The 19,915-nt window shown below is 40.7% G+C and overlaps 1 protein-coding gene across 3 annotated transcripts in view; it reads right to left on the bottom strand.

Moving 5' to 3' along the window:
• STK31 (serine/threonine kinase 31) overlaps positions 1 to 19,915 on the bottom strand; it is a 5,081,810-nt gene that overhangs the window by 2,676,964 nt on the left and 2,384,931 nt on the right. The window lies entirely within an intron of this gene.

Genomic DNA, 19,915 nt, shown 5'->3' with positions numbered 1-19,915 from the left:
GTTGCTTGAAAGGATGACTATGACTGATATAACTTAACTGGAATTCAACACAAAGGATGTCCCTGAAGTTTCTTATTCCTCCAGAAGCTATTCATTAAAAATGCAGGGGTTTGGTGGATGGGGAGTTGAGGACGAATGGAAATGGGCAACACAGACGGAAACGTTATGGTGAGTACATAACTTCTTTATCTGATGCTGTCAATTTTCATTAAATCTTCAACTAATGGGACAGAGTCCCCAGCTACCTAAAATCTTGGGTGGACTCAAAGGAAGGATATTCTCTAGTATGACTAAGCCAAAGGCTGCTCTTCTCTCTGAGAACAGATCTACTTTGTATTGAGTGATAAAAGTATGAGGATTTGACCAGGCTGCATCCCCACATATGCTATCCATAGAAGCTCTAGACTGCAAGACCGATTAAGGTAACAGATCTGGATGGGTGAGCCTTTAATGGTTTGGTAAGGGGAGACTCAATTTGTTGTAGATAAATGAAATGCAATCTGTTGACCATCTAGCTAGAGTTAACTTTGCAATTGATTTGTTCAAGTATGTGAAAAAGAAACAGTCGATCTGTCTTTCTAATCTCTCTTGTTCTGTGTGAGTAGAAAAGTAATTGTCTATGAACATCCAGTAAGTGCAGCATATATTCCCCTTTATACATTTTGGGAGAGAATACTGGCAAGTTAATGGATTGGTTGATGTTAGATTCTGACACAACCTTAGGAAGGAAGGAAACATTGGGACGCAATGCAACACTATCCTTATGAAAAATCAAATATGTAGGTTTAGAAGATAATGCCTAAATTTTTGAAATTCTTCTAGCAAATGTAACTGCCACTAAAATGATGGTTCTTCAGGTCAGGAATTTAAGATCACATTTAGCTGCTGGTTCAAAGGGAGAAGAAATTAAGTTTTCATGTACCAAACTTAAATCCATGTTGGTGTGTGGTCCTCATAAGGTGGTCCTAGCAAATGAGTACCTCTCAGAAAGGCCTTAACACAGTTTAGAGGAAGCCAGTGAAGAATTTTGAAATCCTGCCTGAAAGTCAGAGATTGCTGCCAGCTTTAACAGATGATGAACTAGCACCTTCATTAAATAAACTCACCAAAAATTCCAGAACAGACTGAATTTGGAGCTGAGAATGTGTCCATCTGATTTTGCCCTGCTCTACAAACACATCTTTTCCATTTACTACTGTAGAGTTTTCTAGTAGACGGTTTATGGGCAGATAAAAGTATGGAACTGATAGGGGAAGACAGCATCGGTTATCTGGCTAAAAGAATTGGAGAAACTATGCTGCTAGTTTCAGGTTTGATATATCCGGGTGAACCGTGCCTGTCAGGTGAGACATGAAGTCTGGAATTGGATCCAGAATCCAAGGTGGACATAGTAGATGAGGCCAAAGGAAGGAAAATCAAATCTGTCGAGACCAATAACGTGCAATAAGGATGACTGTGCTCTTCAAATGAGCTACTTTCTGCAGGAATTTGAGAATTAAGGAGTCAGAGTATAAGCATTCAGTAGCCCGGGTTCCAATCGTGGAGTACAGCATCCCTCGGCAAAAAAGCCACTGCACTTGTTTATGGGCGAGGCAGAAAGATCACAGTAAGGCTGGGCCCAATGACTGAAAATCATATCCATCACTTTCTTGTTCAGAGACCACTCATGAAGTACTAAGATGGACTTGCTCAGTTTGTCTGCCATCACGTTAGACTTCCCTGGACTATGCATTGTTATTAGAAAGCAGTTGGAAGATATCGCCCATTGCCACACTCTGAGGGCTTCCTGATACAGGGGGTAAGAACTGGTTCCTCTCCGCTTGTTGATGTACCAAATTACTGACATGTTGTCTGGCTGGACTGCAACTGTTCCAAGATGGAGAGGGGCTTGCAATGCTTGCAATGCCATAAGCACCGTTCTTACCTCCAGAACACGGATATGCAAGTTGGCCTCTTTGGGGGACCAAGTGCCTTGGACCGTTTTCTCCAAAATGTACACTCCCACCCAATCTAGGAAACATCCGTGGTCACTATGGCCTTGGGCTGAGGGAGGACAAAAGGACGACCTTGTAATATCTGTTGCAATTGCATCCACCAGCAAAGGCATCTTTTGCATACTTGAGTTACTCTGATCTTTGCTGACATAGGTTAAAAAACGTATTGACCACTGTGTTGCTAGCATCCATTGTAGAATTCTCATGTGGAATCTTGCCAAGGGAACCAAAATTACTGCCTCTGATACTGACCCCAGGGCTTGCAGAATCAATCGGGGTGAAATTCTGGTAATGCTAATTATTTTCTTGACCTGCATTCGTATCATTTGCACTCCTGATAGAGAAAGAGAAGCCACCACAGATACTGTGTTGAACGCTGCTCCTACGAATTCAAATGTCTGTGTTGGTTGTAACTGACACTTGTTGTAAATTTATGGTTATTTCGAGATGTGAGCAAATCTGTAGCACTTCATCTCATGCTTCTATCAGTTGATGCCTGGTCGCTTCTATCAGTTGATGCCTGGTCAGGGAAGTAATGAGCAAGCCGTCTAGATATGGAAACACCCAGAATCCTTGCAGTCTCAAGTCAGCTGCTACTATTGCCACACATGGCTGTGGTGAGGCCAAAGGTCAGTGCTCTGAACTGATAATGACTGGTTCCTGGCTGGAAACATTAATACCTTCTGGATCATGGATCATCTGTTCATCATTATATGATAGTATGCATCCTGAAGGTCTATTGAGCACATACAGTCATCTTTGCCCAGAAAGGGCAGAATGGACTGAACTATGACCATCATCCGAAGTGTGTTGAAATCACTTGTTCAATACACTGAGGTCCAAAATTGTTCTCCACTCCAGTAAAACACAAATCACAGACTCCTTGATATTAAATGTCAAAAAACACCAATCCACGCCAGGTACAACTCCACAAAATGGTTTAATTAAGCGCTCTCATCTTACTGAATTGTCAGACTTCTTCAGAACAAATAAGCCTTCAAATGAACATTATATACACACTCCTGCCCCCCATTGGTCATTCCAATATTACAAACTCACTCCATTTAAAAAAAAAACACAACTTCAAAGAATAACACATTTCAAACATTTAAATATAAATAAAAACTATTGTACATGTTCTAAAACCCATCTTATTAAAATTACTGTACTAATCATACAAAATAGGCAGATTTAAGCCTTAATAATGGGCCTAGTGACAACCTGTCATTTAACCCAGGCAGTTCACATGCATCGACTTTAATCTGCCATTTCAACTCTTTGTACTCAAGAAAATCATCTGAGGGTCCTCCCTGGGGTCCCAGGTCCATATGGTCTATAGCACAAAATTTAGAAGTATGTGTGGGGTAAGCTCTAAAATGCCTATAAAGGACATTGTTCTCATTTTTGTGATTCATGTCATAAATATGTTCATACACACACTGCCTAAATGCCTTTTTAGTTTTCCCCACATAGTATCCCTCACATGACTGACACAGTGCCATGAAGACCACCCCCTTAGTATAAACTAATATTTTTTCAACAGTTTTATTATACCAAAATTTTTTATTTTAATTTTATAATGGTTCACCATATACTGACATTGAGGACACCTACCACATTTAAAGCTACCCCCATTTGTTAACTTACACACATTTCTCTCCAACATTCCTTTAAGGGAAGTTTTTTTCTTTCTTGTATACTATTACTGGTCTGACATTCAATAAGATGAAAGCGCTTAATTAAACCATTTTGTGGAGTGGTACCTGGTGTGGAGTGGTATTTTTTCACATTTGTTCTCCAGTCCACTGTTTTCTTTGGCAGTAAAAAGAATCCAGTTCTGGATTCTATTTGGTATGATGGGGCCTCTTGGATGGCTCTTTTTTTTTTAGCAGCTTTTGACTTTCCAATGTTGCTGCTTTCCTCTGACTGGGTGGAGAGGGAAAAGGGAATTATATAACCTCTGGAAATAAATCTCTACACCCTACCGTCTTTTGTTATATCTACCTAGGCTTTCTGGTGCAGAGTTAAGTGACCACAGACTGCCTCCAGAGGTGGACAACTGGGCCTCCTTTCAGGAGAGCTGAAAAGGTCTGCTGGAAAAGGAATCTCTAGACCCCTGGTTTTGCAGGCCTCCTCTGCCACAGGGTTGCCGCCTTCCATTATAACTCTCCCCTCTGCCTCTAGGGGAACCATCTTCAAAAGCGTGTCCTGAAAAGGACCATGGGAGTTTCTGATCCACATTTTTTAACCTCCATGTTGATTCCTTGAGGTCCTTTGAGAGGTCAAAAAATGCACACCCACAGGGTCTTTACATCTTTCTCACACCTGGAGAGTGTGTCCTCTACTGTGGGACCAAACAAAGAGCAGCCATCAAAAAGAACACTGAAGAACGAGGACTTGATGGGCTTTGCAAAAATCACACAGGAGCATTCAGGCATGCCTCTTTATGGAAATACTTACATATCCACAAACCAGTCAGAAGCCAACTGTTCAATCTTTATTTTGTTAACTAAGCGCTTTCACCCAAACCATACTGGTCTGGATACCTTCTAGTATAATTTTTGGTCGTGTCTCTTTATGGAAATGTCTGAACCCATGGCCATTAAGGCACCTTCTGCAGTGTGCAAGATAAGCCTCAAGGACGAATTAGATATAGCTTGTAAGGTAACCAATTGAGAGACTAGTGAAGATTGAGCCTCAGCAGTTTCAGTTCCAGATAACTCTTAGTTCAGCGATCTGAGTGCAAAAGTCACTGAAGCACAAACGCACTTCCCATATTGATCACCCTACACACACTGTTAGGAGGCTAGACAGTGAAATCTATCCCGCAAGTTCCTTTTTAGTAGCTGCCGCCATGACCGTGGCATCTAGTGGCACTCCTTTACCCCAATATTCCCTGCATAGTGGTGGAGCCAGAATCTGGTCTGGCCTCTTGGATAGTGGCTCAACCTTATCAGGTTCCCTCCACGCCTACCTACAGACCAAGTCAACAGGCTCATCGGCAGGCGAAGTAACCCAGGAGGTAGACAGGCCACCTCCAAAGGATTTAAGAAATACTGATTCCTCCAGAGAAGGGTCTTGGGAAGACCAGCATCTCAAGAATGTCTCCATGTGAGATGTCATTAGGTGGTGATTTTTGGGGACCTCTCTCCTTCATCGAAGTCAGTATCCTCAGTGACTGACTATTTTGGAGAGTTCAAGTGCCTCATTTTGCACTTCCTCTTCCTAGGGGCTTCCTTGGTGGGGTGATCTGATGAAGTATCAGAAGAGATTAGGATACCCTGCTGGGTGGGCTGCAAGCTTTAAGCCAACTGCCCTGTGGGGCAGAATGTAGAGGCTCACTGCGCAAAGTCATCTGAGAAGTAGAGGGTGGATCAGAGGAGGTAGGACCCATCTGTCCTGCCCAAGCAGAGAATACACTCTTCACACAACCTCAAAGGTAGATCACTCCAGAGATGAGTAAGACAATGGAGCCAAGAAAGCAAGCTTCTAGCTCATCACCTCCCTCCACTCCAAGAGTAACCCACCCGAGGTGGAAGCCAGAGCATAGCTATCCAGTGCTGAAGCTCCAGGAGGAAGAGGTGGCTTCAAAAGCCTTGAGGTAGACTCCCAGCCTCCAGGATCCAACAGGGATACTTCAACTCTGACGGTCATCCAGCTCCGAGCATGTCAGAGCTGGTGCACACAGGAGCAGTATCCAGATCCAAAGGAAGGACTTTCTTCATATCTGAACCAGATGGTCCCGGAACACTCAGATCCGTGGACTCAAACAATAGGCTGGATTAGAGAAGGAGCAGTAGCAGGTGGAGTAGTGGATGATCATGCTTCCTGACCCAAGTGGTCATCTCACATCTGAATTTGCACCGCAAGGAATTTCCTCATCATTCTGTCCACATCCGCTTCAGTAAGACACCCAGAGGAATGAGAAGATGACAGGGATGTGGACTTAGAGCACCTTTGCAAAAAAGGGGAAGGTAGTCTGGATGACATTGGATCCAAACTGGGAGAGTATGTAGTCCTTGGTAGAGGCTTTGGATCCAAGACAGAAGGATTCAATGAAGATTTTGTCAGATCCGAAGGTCAGCTTTTGATAAGTTTTTCAGATCCGATTTTTTTTCTTTTCTTAGGAGGTTTCAACAAAGAAGAGGCAGAAGTCTACAAAGGTTTAGACCGCTTCAATGGGTATTTAGCTTTCTGTTTGGGGGATTGAACCCCAGCGATGGCTTCAAAAAAAGAGGTGGGCAGGAAACCCTTTAATAATTTATTTTTCCTGTCTGCAAGAGCACAAAGATTAAACTTGTTGTAAATGCTGTACTCCATCTTTAAACGATCTAGGCCCAAACAAAAGACAGAAAGAGAACGGGCATATGAGAGAGAGAGAGAGAGAGAGAGGCAATTTGTGCCCACATCTCATTTTTTGAATCCTGATGGGCGTTTTTCAGACATCCTGTCAATAATATAATCAAAATATACAACCACCACCTTTAAAAAAAAAAAAACATAGGAAAGAATAGGAAAGTAAAGTACCATCAATAATAAAGAAGAAATTACACCAGGTATAATGGAAAGGAAAGATACCAAAAATGGTAAATTTAAAGTACACAAAGTATGAAAGGCTGGGAAGGGAAACTAGGCCTACTAACGAGTATATGAAAGCAGCTTAGAAGTACAGAGATGTAGAAAAAATATAAATTTAACAAATAAACTGCTGAAAAGGAAACGTGCAGAAAAAGACATCTCCCACTCTGACTCGAGAGTTGGAGGTGACCACATCTAAACGAGAAAGTGGCAAACAATATCGGAGAGACGCTAGGTGTTGGTGGATTATGGGTAGGGAAGGAGCTTGAGTGTTTTTTGGAGGCCATGAGCTACTTTAATGGCAGAGTCAGATCTGAGGATCGGATCCAAACCCATTAGTTGAGGACTGAATGAAAAATTGACATCAGATTTATAATTCAAAGTGGAAAGAGATGATGCAGAAACAAGGGCGAAGCTCAAGAAACAAGGAGAGACCGGGATTCTGGATGCAGACCTTTAAGGAGAATAAGAATAATCATACATAATATATTCATAAAATAGCAGAAGGTATTCGAAGAACTAAGCCAACACTGCAATGGAGAAAGGAGATTCTGACGAAAAGGATGACTTCAACCAGGGATACAGACAATACGCAAGAAGGATGTGAAATTTATTAGAAAAAACTGGCAAAAGAACAAAGGTACTGGAAGCAAGCATCTAGACAGGGAAAGGAAACAAGAGTGGGAAGACACCAAGAATTTATTTGGACTGCAGGTTAGAGATTGCCTTCCCAGTTAACGATTGATAATAGGGTATAGGCAAAGAGAAAAGAAATAGGGGGTCCTAAACAAAACAGCAACACTAGTAGTTTTAAGCAAAATTTAAATCAGAAGCTGCCATTAAGAAAGGAATAATTAGTAGAACATATAAAATAGTGCATAACTATAAGAATCAGAGGAGGTCAGAAAGGATTTGGAAGAGAGACTGGATTAGTAATTCATGAAGAAACAATGGGGGATATATGCACATATCCCAAATATGCAACAAAATCTAGAAAATGTAGGATTCTTGTTTGGAAATGTTTACACAAAGATATTTCTATACCTCAATATACTCCAGAGAATTTTTCCTCAGATAGACAACAAATGTTTGAGGTGTGATGGGGAAGAAAGAGGTAAATGGGAACATTTTCTGGGAGTGTAATGAATTGGCAGACTTTAAAGATTCCCTGCAGACTGCTCCATCAGAGATGCTGGGTAAGCAAATTGGTGTAACCAAGGAAATATTTTTCTGAGCTATGATACAGAATCGGAATTGTCAAGACATAGTAAGGCCTTGCAGAATCCAATTCTGGTGGCTGCAAAAAAAGCAATTACTAGAAAATGGAAATCGACGTCTAAAAAAACTGTACTAGAAGTATTGAATATAGCAACAGATAAAAACTGGAATTGCGATCTTTATAAAAGGATAAGAGAAAATTACATAGGAAAAAATGAAAACTGTGGGAACAATACCTACAGAGGAGGAATGAGGTTTAGAAGAAGGCAGGACTTGAATGAGCCATGCAATGCTTGACAGACAATGACTGGGTAGATAAGTGACGTATTATGTTTGCAACTAGGATTATGTCAACATGGTTCGTGATGTAAAATACTTGCATGTGAGACTGTCAAATATGGTTTGTTTTAATTTACATAAACATATGATTGCCTATGTCAAGTGATAATTTAATGAAGAGTTTTATTTTTAACAAGAAACATGACTTTTAGTGGTTGGGATAACTTTGAAATGTTGCTACTGAAATACCAAGTCTCTTAATGTGTTAATTGTATAAGATTACTTTGATAATACAGTATATTCCTTCCTAACAATGTATAATAGTATGTGATGTTGAATTTCTTCCTATGTATATATTGTAAATATGTTAATACAAAGCCCACAGGAATACTTTGCTAGTAAACCTTTTCTTTTTCTCTAAAGGAAAATGTTTGATAGGAAAACAAAAAAAAAACACTGCAGCTGACTAATGATCAGGAGTACCTTGGACTTGAACCAGAGACTAGTGCTGGGAGATTGAGACGATTAGGAAGATCATTAGCAACATTAAAATTAGTGAATAAATGGGAGATATAAAACATTAATCCCATTCGGTATAAAAACAGACGTGAAATACAGCTTTGCAAGAAAAAGTGACTGGGAAAGACTAGAATGCTGCTGACTTTGTTAAACTTGTGGGTGAACTTTAAAGCATATACCCCACTTTATGTTCATGTTTAGGACAACACTAAGGAGAATAAAGTATGAACTAAAGTAAAGAAGTTTTTGTTCTTAACATCTGTATAAACATTTCAAGATGTAAACTATGTGCTATAATTTAAAGCAGTTTTTGCATACAATGCAGGCAGGGGTGCTTTAAATGTGAGGTGAGGTAAGTCTTATCCGACACTGCTGGGTATTTTAAAGATGTTAATATAAACAAGTACTTTTTGTCATCAGATGTACAGGCTTTATACTGTAAAAAAATAAAGGAAAGTCTGGTCAGAAGCAAGATAAACTTTATTTTTGTGATCTTCAGCTGCTGGGATAGAAGGTGTAAGCATGTATTGACACAGGCAGAATTAAGATAGTAAGTTTCACTGTTGACTCAAGAGTGGATATCTAGAGTAATGTCTTTGATTTAAGCTGTAGGCAGTTGTTTTACACAAAATGGAATAAGAAAATTATGAAAGGCATGGAAAAAGTACAGTTTTGTACCTACCATAAATGTAGATGTTCGAAGATCCACATTGCTGCAGTCCTAACACTTGGGTAGTCCGCTGTCCCAGTCGGCCCGAATACCAAAGTATAAGGCTGACGTCGGTCAAGGCGCATTAGTCTGACGTCAGGACGTCAGGGTACAAATGCGCATGACCGACGTCATTTCCTCAGTCTTTTCTTGCCCCAGATGTCAGAAGACCCTAAAAAGATAAGGCCAAACCAAAAAACAACAACACACCAAACACCCCTGTACCAAATATATGTACAATATATATACAAAGTCAGAAAGGTACAATCCCACCTACACAACCACCCCTAAACACAGAGGGGAAGGAGGGAGGGTAAATTGGACTGCAGCAATGTGGATCTTCGAACATCTACATTTATGGTAGGTACTAAACTGTACTATGTTCTTCATACCACATTGCTGCAGTCCTAACACTTGGGTAGAATCCCAAAGCAGAGGTAAGGGAGGCTGGCAAATCATAAAGAAGCAGGAGTTGTCAACATGCCCTGCAAAATAGCTGTGGCAAAACCAGCCCTAGATTTAGAGTAGAGAGGAAGGTGGTAATGCTTAGAGAAAGTATGCACTGAACTCCAAGTAGCTGCCTCCAAAATATCCTTAGTTGCCACCCCCCCTTAGAAATGCTGTTGAAGTGGCAGTAGCCCTAGTGGAATGAGGCCTAATCCCAGCTGGAATCTCCTTGCCATGATGGGAATAACAAAATGCAATGCAAAACCCAATCCACTTAGAAATAGTTTGTTTTGACACAGGCTTGCCCTGAGAACTCAAAGCAAAAGAAACAAACAACTGCTGAGACTGCCTAAAATCCTTAGTCCTGCTTAAATAATAACGCAACTGCCTGTGTACATCTAAAGTGTGCAAAATCTTTTCCCCTTATTTTGGGGATCTGCATAAAAAGTAGGCAAATGAATAGTTTGGTTTAAAGCCACACTAGAAACCACCTTAGGCATAAAGGAAGGATTAGTGCGTAATGATACCCTATCCTTATGGAAAATCAAAAGGCTCAACCGCCATAAGGGCCTGCAATTCAGAAACCCTTCTTGCAGAAGTAATGGCCAACAAAAAGCAGTCTTCCATGACAAGTATTTCAACTCAGCAGTAGCCGAGGCTCAAAAGGTTGTAGAGTAAGTTTCTCCAACACAAAATTGAGGTCCCAAGCAGGAGTAGGAGCTCTACGGGGGTCTTATATTCTTTGCCCCTCTAAGAAATTGCTTGAACAAAGGATGAGAAAACAATGGTGGGTCACAATCATAGTGAGCTGAAATTGCTGCAGCATGAATCTTAATGGAAGAGAAAGACAAACCTTTGTCCAATAACTCAGTAAGATATTGAAGAGCCACACTCAAATTTGGCTCAGAAACATCCAAATCCTTTGCTGCACACCAAAATAAAAATCTCTTCCATTTTCCTGCGTACACTTTCCTTGTACTAGGTCTTCTGGCTTCCATAATCACATTCAAAACTTGTTGAGGAAGCTGAGACCTGCTATGGTTCAAAACAGAATATGCCAGGCTGTTAGATGAAGAGAGTGAAGCTTGACATTGAGTAGATGCCCGTCCTTCTGAGACAATAGGTGTGGAATCAAAGGTAAGGGCCATGGAGGATTCCTTACCAGACTCCTCAGCAATGGGTACCAGTGCTGCCGAGGCCAATCTGGAGCTATTAAAATCATCCTTGGCTTGTCTTGTCTGACCTTTAGGAGTACCTTTGGGAGGAGAGGCAGAGGTGGAAAGGCATACACATGAAGATTTGTCCAACTGAAAGAAAGAGCATCCACTTTCCAGGCTGTGTGATGAAACCTTTTCGTGCAAAACTTTGGCAGCTGGTGGTTTAGTGGAGAAGCGAACAGATCTATGTCTGGAGTTCCCCATGACACTGTCAATGTTTGAAATACATGAAGATCCAGTTTCCACTCGTGGGGATCCATGATTTGCCTGCTTAACACATCTGCTAAGGAGTTCTGTGCTCCTGGCAGAAACCTTGCTTGAAGATTCAGTTGCAAGCTTAACGCAGTCTCCCACAAAATCATTGCTTGCCTGCATAGAGGATAAGAATGTGTTCCCCCTTGTTTGTTGATGTACCACATGACAGTTGTGTTGTCTGTTAGAATCAACACCTGCCCTGGAAGAAGTAAATCCTTGAAAGCCAGTAATGCAAACTGGACTGCTAACATCTCCTTCATGTTGATATGTAGATGCTGCAGTCTGGCAGGCCACTTGTCTTGTATCCACTTTCCATTTAGAAGAGCTCCCCAAGCTGTGTCTGAGGCATCTGTCGTTGGAATCTGACTCGCCTCTGGCCGGGTCACAGAGAGTCCCTTGTTTAGGTGACATTCCTGAGCCCACCACAAAAATTCCTTTTGAATGCAAGGTATTATTTGAATGACAGTGTCCAAATCCTGGCAGTGCTGTGTCCATACATTTTTGAGATACCATTGTAGCTTCCTCATATGCAGTTTGGCATTGGGAAGTACCAGAATACAAGATGCCATGAACCCTAAGGCTTGAAGGACTGTCCTTGCAGTCAGCCCGGACTGATGAGATAGTTGATGGAAGTAGAGAGAAAGATTCTTTTGTTTGTCCGGGTTAAAAGGCCATCTGGGTTGCTGTATTCAGTCTCACACCCAGAAAGCACATGTCTTGAGAGGGTACTAGACTGGACTTTATTTCGTTCACAGAATACCCTAGGCATCTTAGCACTGCTATCACATATTCCAAATGCTGAAGAAGCACGTCCTTCCTTGAGCCAGAATCAGGCAATCGTCCAAATAAGGATAGATTTGTATTCCTTTTAGCCTGAAGAAAGCTATCACTGGAGCCAGAACCTTTGTGAATACTCTGGGCGCAGTAGATAAGCCAAAGGGCAATGCAGAGAACTGATAATGGGAATTCCCAGCTCGAAAACGCAGATACTTCCTGCAAATTAGTCTGATAGGAACATGAAGGTAAGCTTCCTTGAGATCCAAAGTTACCATCCAGTGATCTTTGCCCAGCAGAGGTAAAAGCTGTTGTAACGTCAACATTTTGAACTTGGGAATGTCCAGATAAGTGTTGAGGATAGACAGATCCAAAATTGGTCTCCACGTGTTCCCCTTTTTTGGTACTAGGAACAGGCGAGAATAAAATCCCAGGCCCCTTTCTGGCACAGGAACCGGCTGAATGGCCCCTATTTGGAGCAACAGAGAAATTTGCTTGTGAGCCTCTTTCCTTTGTTGAGGAGGAATGTCTGGCATGCCTTTGAAAGGAGGCAAGGTATGGAAATAAAACCTGTAACCGTGGTGAATGATATCCAATACCCATCTGTCTTGGGTAATTAAACTCCAGCTTTCTTTGAAAAGTGCCAACCTTCCTCCCAAAGGTGCTGCCAGACGAGAAGATTCTGGCAGCTGAAAAGGCAGGTCATTGGGTCTGTTTACGAAAGGACTGACCCCTGCCCTCACCAGAAGACTGAGCAGGTGAACTCCCTGTTCTAGGCCTAAAAGAACCTTGAGCTCTGCCTCTACCACGTCTAGACCTATCCCTAGACTGGGAATCATAAGCAGGATATGTCCACCCCTTGGTAGGCCAATTTCTACTAAACTTCGGAGGCTGAACCTGCAAAAAATCTTTAACAGTCTGCATAGACTTAGCCTTGTCTTCCATTTTCTTTAGAACTGCTTCCACAGGCGAACCAAACAACACATCAGATTGTAAAGGAGCATCTAAAATCCTTGTTTTCACATGCTCAGCTAAATTCTGATCCCTCAACCAGGCGTGCCTGCGAAGAACCGAACCAGTGGCAGCCACCCTCGAAGAGGCCTGCACAGCATCAAAACCACATTGCAAAGAATGCTTACCCACCTGTTCAGAAACATGAACTAAATCCTGCAACTCTTTACACTCAATACCTTCCGCCAAAGCATCTACCTTAGACTTTAATTGTGAAAGGAGATAATTTTGGTATTTCAACATGTGAAACTGGCAATTTAAAGCTCTCATGGCCAAAGTGGAAGAAGTATACACTTTCTTTCCCCATCTATCCAAAGCCCTTGCCTCTTTATCTGGAGGAACAGGATTTTTAACAACAGAAGCCTTAACACCTTTAGGCCCCTGTGAAACAGTTTCTGGGTCTGCCCTAGGACTCTTAAAAAGATACTTATGAGCTTCAGGCACCCTATAATATCTATCCGGTTTAACTGGAGCAGGAGGCAAAGAGTCAGGGTTCAGAGAAGCCTCTGCAAAACATCCTCCACCACATCTAGAACAGGAGGTATAGCTAAAGGCCTATGCTGGGAAGAAACAAAATTCCCTAAGCCTTTTCCTGGAATCAGAGAAATCCTGACCTTCCCATTTAAAATGCTCCCTCATGGAATGAAGAGTCTCTGAAAATGAAAAATCCTCAGGAGGAGAAGCAGAAGGAGTAGAATCATCTACATCAGAATCAGAGTAAGGAGAATACTCCTGCAAGTCTTCAGCCGAAGACTCAGAAGCATCCGAACACTGCTCAAAACTCCCAAGCTCAGGTTCCACCCTAGGCCTCTTATCAGGAGGGGGCATAGAACCTCTAATCAATGTAATCAAATCTTCTGCCATCTTAAGCATATGCTTCTTAGGTACAGACCCTGAAGAACTAGGGGTAACACCTGAAACAAAACCTGGCCTGCCCCTGGGAGAAGCCTTGGAAACAGCAGGGGAGGGCCTAACCACCTTAGGAAGGGAGGGAAGAACAGCTACCTGAGAAGCCCCTTCCGCCTGGCCTACCTCCTGAGAGGTCACATCTTGCAGCAATAAAGTCTCTCCCTGGGATTCCAAAGAAATTTCTGGCTGAACCCCTGGCTCCACCGAGCCCTCTAAAGAACCGACGTCCGGTACAGACGGTTCTTCCAGCCTAGGCTTTGCTGTTTTGTCCTTGCGCTTTTTTGACGAAGCGGGCGTCGGAGCATCCGACGGCATTTTATAATTACACCTCTTCCCAAAAACTAACCTGGCACAATCTAATCTTCTCTTTATAGTGCGTTTGTTAAATCTAGCACAAGAGCGACAGCCAACAACGTCGTGCTCAGGCCCTAAGCAAGGTATACACAAGGTATGGTAATCCCTATGAGGTATCTGTTTCCCACAAGAAATACAGTTATTCACTTTTTCTGACATCCGGTAAAATACTGAGGCAAGAAAAAACCAAAATATTCCCCAACGGGGTACTTAGCCAACTTGGATTCGGTCTGAAACTCCGACTTCGGAAAATCTCAGAACGCCAACCTGCACTTGCAAAACTGCTTCTGCATCGGACCATGCGGCAAAAAAGACTGAGGAAATGACGTCGGTCATGCGCATTTGTACCCTGACATCCTGACGTCAGACTAATGCGCCTTGACCGACGTCAGCCTTATACTTTGGTATTCGGGCCGACTGGGACAGCGGACTACCCAAGTGTTAGGACTGCAGCAATGTGGTATGAAGAACATTGGATGGTTGGTTCCTTGCATTTGTAAAGTTTATCTGCCTTTCAAAAGAAAATGCTCTCAGTAGGAGACATATCTGCACTTTAAGTTGGCCAGGGCACATCTGTACACTGCATTCCTTTTTTAAAAAACACCTTTATTGAATTATCACTTGTGATATAGGCAAATTTAAATTTATACAAAAGTAATCAAACTGTATTAACAAATTAACATTGTATTTCACATATACTACTATGTATCATACAACCTAAGCAACACTGCATAAATTATTCAATTCCTGTCCTTTTTTTAAGCAAGGAACATATTTATTAAACCATCACTTGTGACAAACAGTTACACATTTATATAAAACAAACCACACCGACACAATCCTAGTTGCAAGCATTTTACATCACAAACCATACTGACACACTCCCAGTTGGAAACATTATACATCACTTATAATTTATCCAAACATTTTCAGCATAACATTACATAGCTCATTTAAGTCTTGTCTTCGTTTAAACCTCATTCCTCCCCTGCATGTTTTGTTCCCCTAATTTCCATTTTTTTCCTATGTAGTTTGCTCCTACCCTTTTCTAAAGATCTCAATAACAGTTGCTTCACCTCTGTTACTATATTCACTACTACTAATATACTTGGCTTGATTTAAAATTTTCTAGCAATTGCTTTGTTGGCAGCCACCATAGTTAGCCACAGCAAGGCCTTACCATGTCTAGGCAATTCCGATTTGGTATCGCAGCTCAGAAAAATCATCTCCCTCGTCACACCAATCCACCCACTCAGCATCTTAAGACACCATTCTGCAGCAAATCCTTAAAGTCTGCCAACCTACCACATTCCCAGAAAATATCTTCCCCAAATATCTCTCTCTCCTGTCACACCTCCAACATTTGCTGTCTACCTAAGGAAAATTTCTCTGGAGTCTACTTGGGGTATAAAAATATCTGTGTAAACATTTCCAAGCAAAAACCCTAAATCTTCTAAATTTTGTTGCATATTTCAGAGACATACATATATATCCTTCGCATTGTTTCTTTATGAATTGCTTATCCAATCTCTCTTCCCAGGACTTTCTAACCTCCTTTGATTGATTCGTATAGTTATCGCGTACTATTTTATATGCACTACTAATTAATCCTTTTTTAGGTTCATAGATTAGTTTCATAGATTAGTACTAGGCTAACAGCCCTTGCGAGCCATTTTAAGTCTAGCCAATTATCCCTTGTAAGATTCAAACCCTGCACCTTGTGTTTGTTAGGCAAACACCTTAACCATTAGGTCACCCTCCCAACCCTAATGGCAGCTTCTGTTCTAGATTATACTAAAAACTCGACCAGTGCTAGTCTTTGGTTTAGGACCCCCCCCCCCCCCATTTCTTTCTCTTTGCCTACACTTGAATATCAGCTCTTGATAAGGAAGGCAATCTCTAACTTGAAGTCCAAATAAATTCTCGGCCTCTTCCCATTCTATTATATTTCCCTATCTAGTTATTTGCTCTCAATACCTTGGTTCCTTTGCCAGTTTTCTCCAATAAATTCCAGCCCCCTCTTTCGTAGTGTCTCTATCCCTAATTGCAGTCATTCCTATTGGCAGAGTCTCCTTTCTCTATTCCCATGTTGACTTAGTTCTTAGAATACTTTCTGATACTTTATGGATATAATATTCTGTATGATTATTCTTATTCTCCTTAAGGGCCTGCATCCAAAATCCCAGTCTCTCCTTGTTTCTTGAGCTCCCCCCTATTTCAACATCATCCCTTTCCATTTTGAATTATAGGTTTCTGCTTGTGCTATGTATAGGAGCCTTTAACTGTGTAGCTCTGGAATACCCCTTCAAATTGGGTAATCCCAATCTGCTCTGTTCTACTGGAAGAATCAGCATATCCCCCTTGACTCTTTCCCATCTGCCCTTCCCAGAAAAAGTCCTTCAGCTCTTTATTAATTGCTGTCCACAACTTCTCCTCTAGTTGATAAAAATATGCCAGACCGCACAAGACTAAAGGGACTAAAAACATTTTGACCGCTTGTATCTTATTATCCATATAACAACGCTTCCATTTTCTGTTTTTGTATTTTTTGTTTAGTCTCTTCCAACATATCCTTAGCTGCCACACCAGAATCATGTTTAATCCATACTCCTAAATACTTAATTTTATCATGTCCCCATACAGACGGATATTGCTGAACCAATTTGTGAGTACATCATTTACAGCTATTGCCTTTGTTTTAGCTTCATTAATTTTTTATCCTGAAAACATGTGAAATTGTCTCAGAATGTTCCACAACACAGTAATGTCTCTTTCTGGTTTTGTCAGGTATAAAATAACATCATCTGCAATCACAGCCAGCTTTTCTTGACTACCATACCAATTATATCCTTGAATTTCCGAGTCCCTTGTTTTCTTTGCTAGTGTTTCTAAATATAATGCAAATAATAAAGGGGAAAGAGAACACCCCTGCCTGGTTCCTCTGCTCAAGCACAAAGTATCAGAGCGGACCCCACCCACTTTAATTGTCATCTCTTATCCCTCATACATCCTCCTACTCAACCTTATTTTTTTCAGGAAATACAAATGCTTCTATTTCCCTGCTCATAAAGTCCCAACTTACTCTGTCAAATGCTTTCTCTGCATCAAGACCGACCAACAATTGTATTTTCTTAAATTCTGCTTCCCTCTGGATTATCAATGTTCTGCTAATGCTGCAAAACATTTGCCTCTCCTCCACAATACCACAATGATTCATACTATCAATTTTGGTATTACTTTTGTCATTCTTTTAGCCATTACAGACACGAACACTTTATAATCACAGTCTAGTATTGAAATGGGCCTGTATGAAGCTGGGTCTGATGGATCTTTACCCTCTTTGGGTATTACAACTACCACTGCTTTCTTCCAGGATGTTGGTACTTCTCCTCTCAAAACACTGTTAAACAAAACCTTCCAGATTTTTAACACTTGTATTCCCTCCAAGCTTCCAAACCTCCACAGGAATACCATCTATTCCTGGGGACTTTCCAGTAGATTGATTATATATCAGTTTTTATCTAATCTTCTATCCTAACAGTTAATAAGTTCAGCCTCATCTACCTCTAACCTTGGCATATTTCATTTTTCCATAAATATTTCCATTTGTACCTTTTCTTGATTTCCATATTTCTCTGCTTTATACAGGCTTTCATAAAATTTTCAAAATATTTCTAATACCGCTACAGGATCTTGTTACCTTCCTTGTTATAAGCTCTCCACACTTGGTGAAAGCCCCTTCTATTTTTGGTTGCCCGTGTCATCGTGCTAAAATTATCTGTGCTCTACTATTACCAAAAAACAGTTGCTTAACAGAAGTCTTTCTAAACTTGCACATATTATCGAAGTAATCCCTTATTTTCTGCTTACCATTCTGAAGTTGATTCTCCTCTTGTTCTGAGAGACTCCCCATATTTTGTAATACTTTAACATTTGTCAGTCCCTCTAAACAATTGTTACTTGTTAACCATAGCTCCCTTTCTTTTATTTCCACTCTATTTTTTATCTCCACCTTAATTTTATCCCACTACTTAGCTATATTTTCATAAGAAAATTCAATCCACTCTAATACATCCTGAATAATCTCCACTACTTATTCATTACACTCTTCTCTTTTCCACAGATAGGTGGGAAAGTGCCACTATCTCATTTTTATTTCATTACTCTGTGCTTTTATTTTAGTTATTACGGGCACATGATCTGAAATAGTTATTAGGTGCATATGAAGACCTTCAATTAAATGCACATGTTACTGTGAAATGTAGATTCTGTTCAGTCTAGCCCAGTTTTTATATCTTGGGGAATATGTAAATTCACTCTGAACTCCCATTACTGAATTCATATCTTCCATGCCAAATATTTTCATAAATTTCTTCAAAAATCTACCCTCCTTTGTTACACTTTCCCTTCTAGGCCCCCAGACACTTCACTGTTGCAAATCACATTCCAGTCCCCACCTACAAGTAGCATTCCTTGTTGAAAACTTATTATTCCTTCCAAAATGTTCTTAAGCACCATTATAGCAGTTTTAGGTGGAATACAAAATTCATGCCAGTGTAATCCACCTCCCTTGCCAGTAGCCCCTAAGCATTACAAATCTGCCATTAGCATTTTTAATCCACTTCTATCACTACTGGAGCTCCTCTTGCAATTAATATAAGTATTCCTCTTTTCCTTTGTCCCAGGTATGCCTACTGAATAACCCTCCTGAAAACCTTTGTCAAATTCACATGTTCAGTTCTCCTCTCCTTTAACAGCTATTTGCACTCTACACTTTCTAACACAGCTTACTACTCTTTCTTTTTTTGTATTTATCTGTGATACTGTTGACATTTAAAGACATTACGGAAAGAATCATTGCATTAAAAAGTCATTATTTCCACCTTTTTATGTACACCTGTTTATTAAACATCTAGCTCTACCTTTTGCTACATGCATATACTGTTTGACAGGCTGAACTTTTATACAGTTGTTTCTTGTCGTATCCATTTCAGCCTATGTCACATCTTACAAAACTTTTTGTTTTACTGAAAGGCCTAAAAAAAACCACACCCCCAATATCCCCATTAAAACCTATTAACGTGATACTAACACAAAATTATGTACATCTTCAAATACTTAAGTTTTACCGTCCTAACAGGGACAAAAGACCCCAAACTAACAGCCACACTCACTGACTTGATTAACCTAAAAGAAAAGTTAAGCATGCTAAGACGCATGATGCAGCCTGTATCAATGCACTGCATTCTGAGTGAAACACAAACTCTCAAGTCAACTGCAAAGCTGTTAACTATTTTTCTAATTGTTGACTGCTTTTACTTGGAGACATTCTTGCAGCAGCTGTAAGCAATTAGTGATGAGTTCTGAGGACTCTGTGCCATGGGAAATGTAACCTTTAAATTTACAGTGGCAAGAAGTTTGGTGAAATATGAAGATGAAATTCTAAGAAGTGAATAAGTAGCAGCCCCACAGCAGCCCTTAATTCATTTAACAGAATAATACATATTTGAGTTTATGCAAAGTTAACCAGTGCACTTTTTCTTAGGGCTAAAAAAATGATCTTTACTGAAAGGATGCAAGCTGAACCTGAAGGGGAAACGAGAAAAGTAAAGAAAAACAATCAGTGTAAGTGGGAACACAGATTGCTTCAC

This window comes from Protopterus annectens, chromosome 3.part1, assembly GCF_019279795.1.
Source record: "Protopterus annectens isolate FY-2018-M chromosome 3.part1, PAN1.0, whole genome shotgun sequence".
Taxonomy (NCBI): Eukaryota; Metazoa; Chordata; order Ceratodontiformes; family Protopteridae; genus Protopterus; species Protopterus annectens.
Note: the sequence above shows the minus strand (reverse complement) of the source record. Positions and strands in the feature narration are given on the sequence as shown.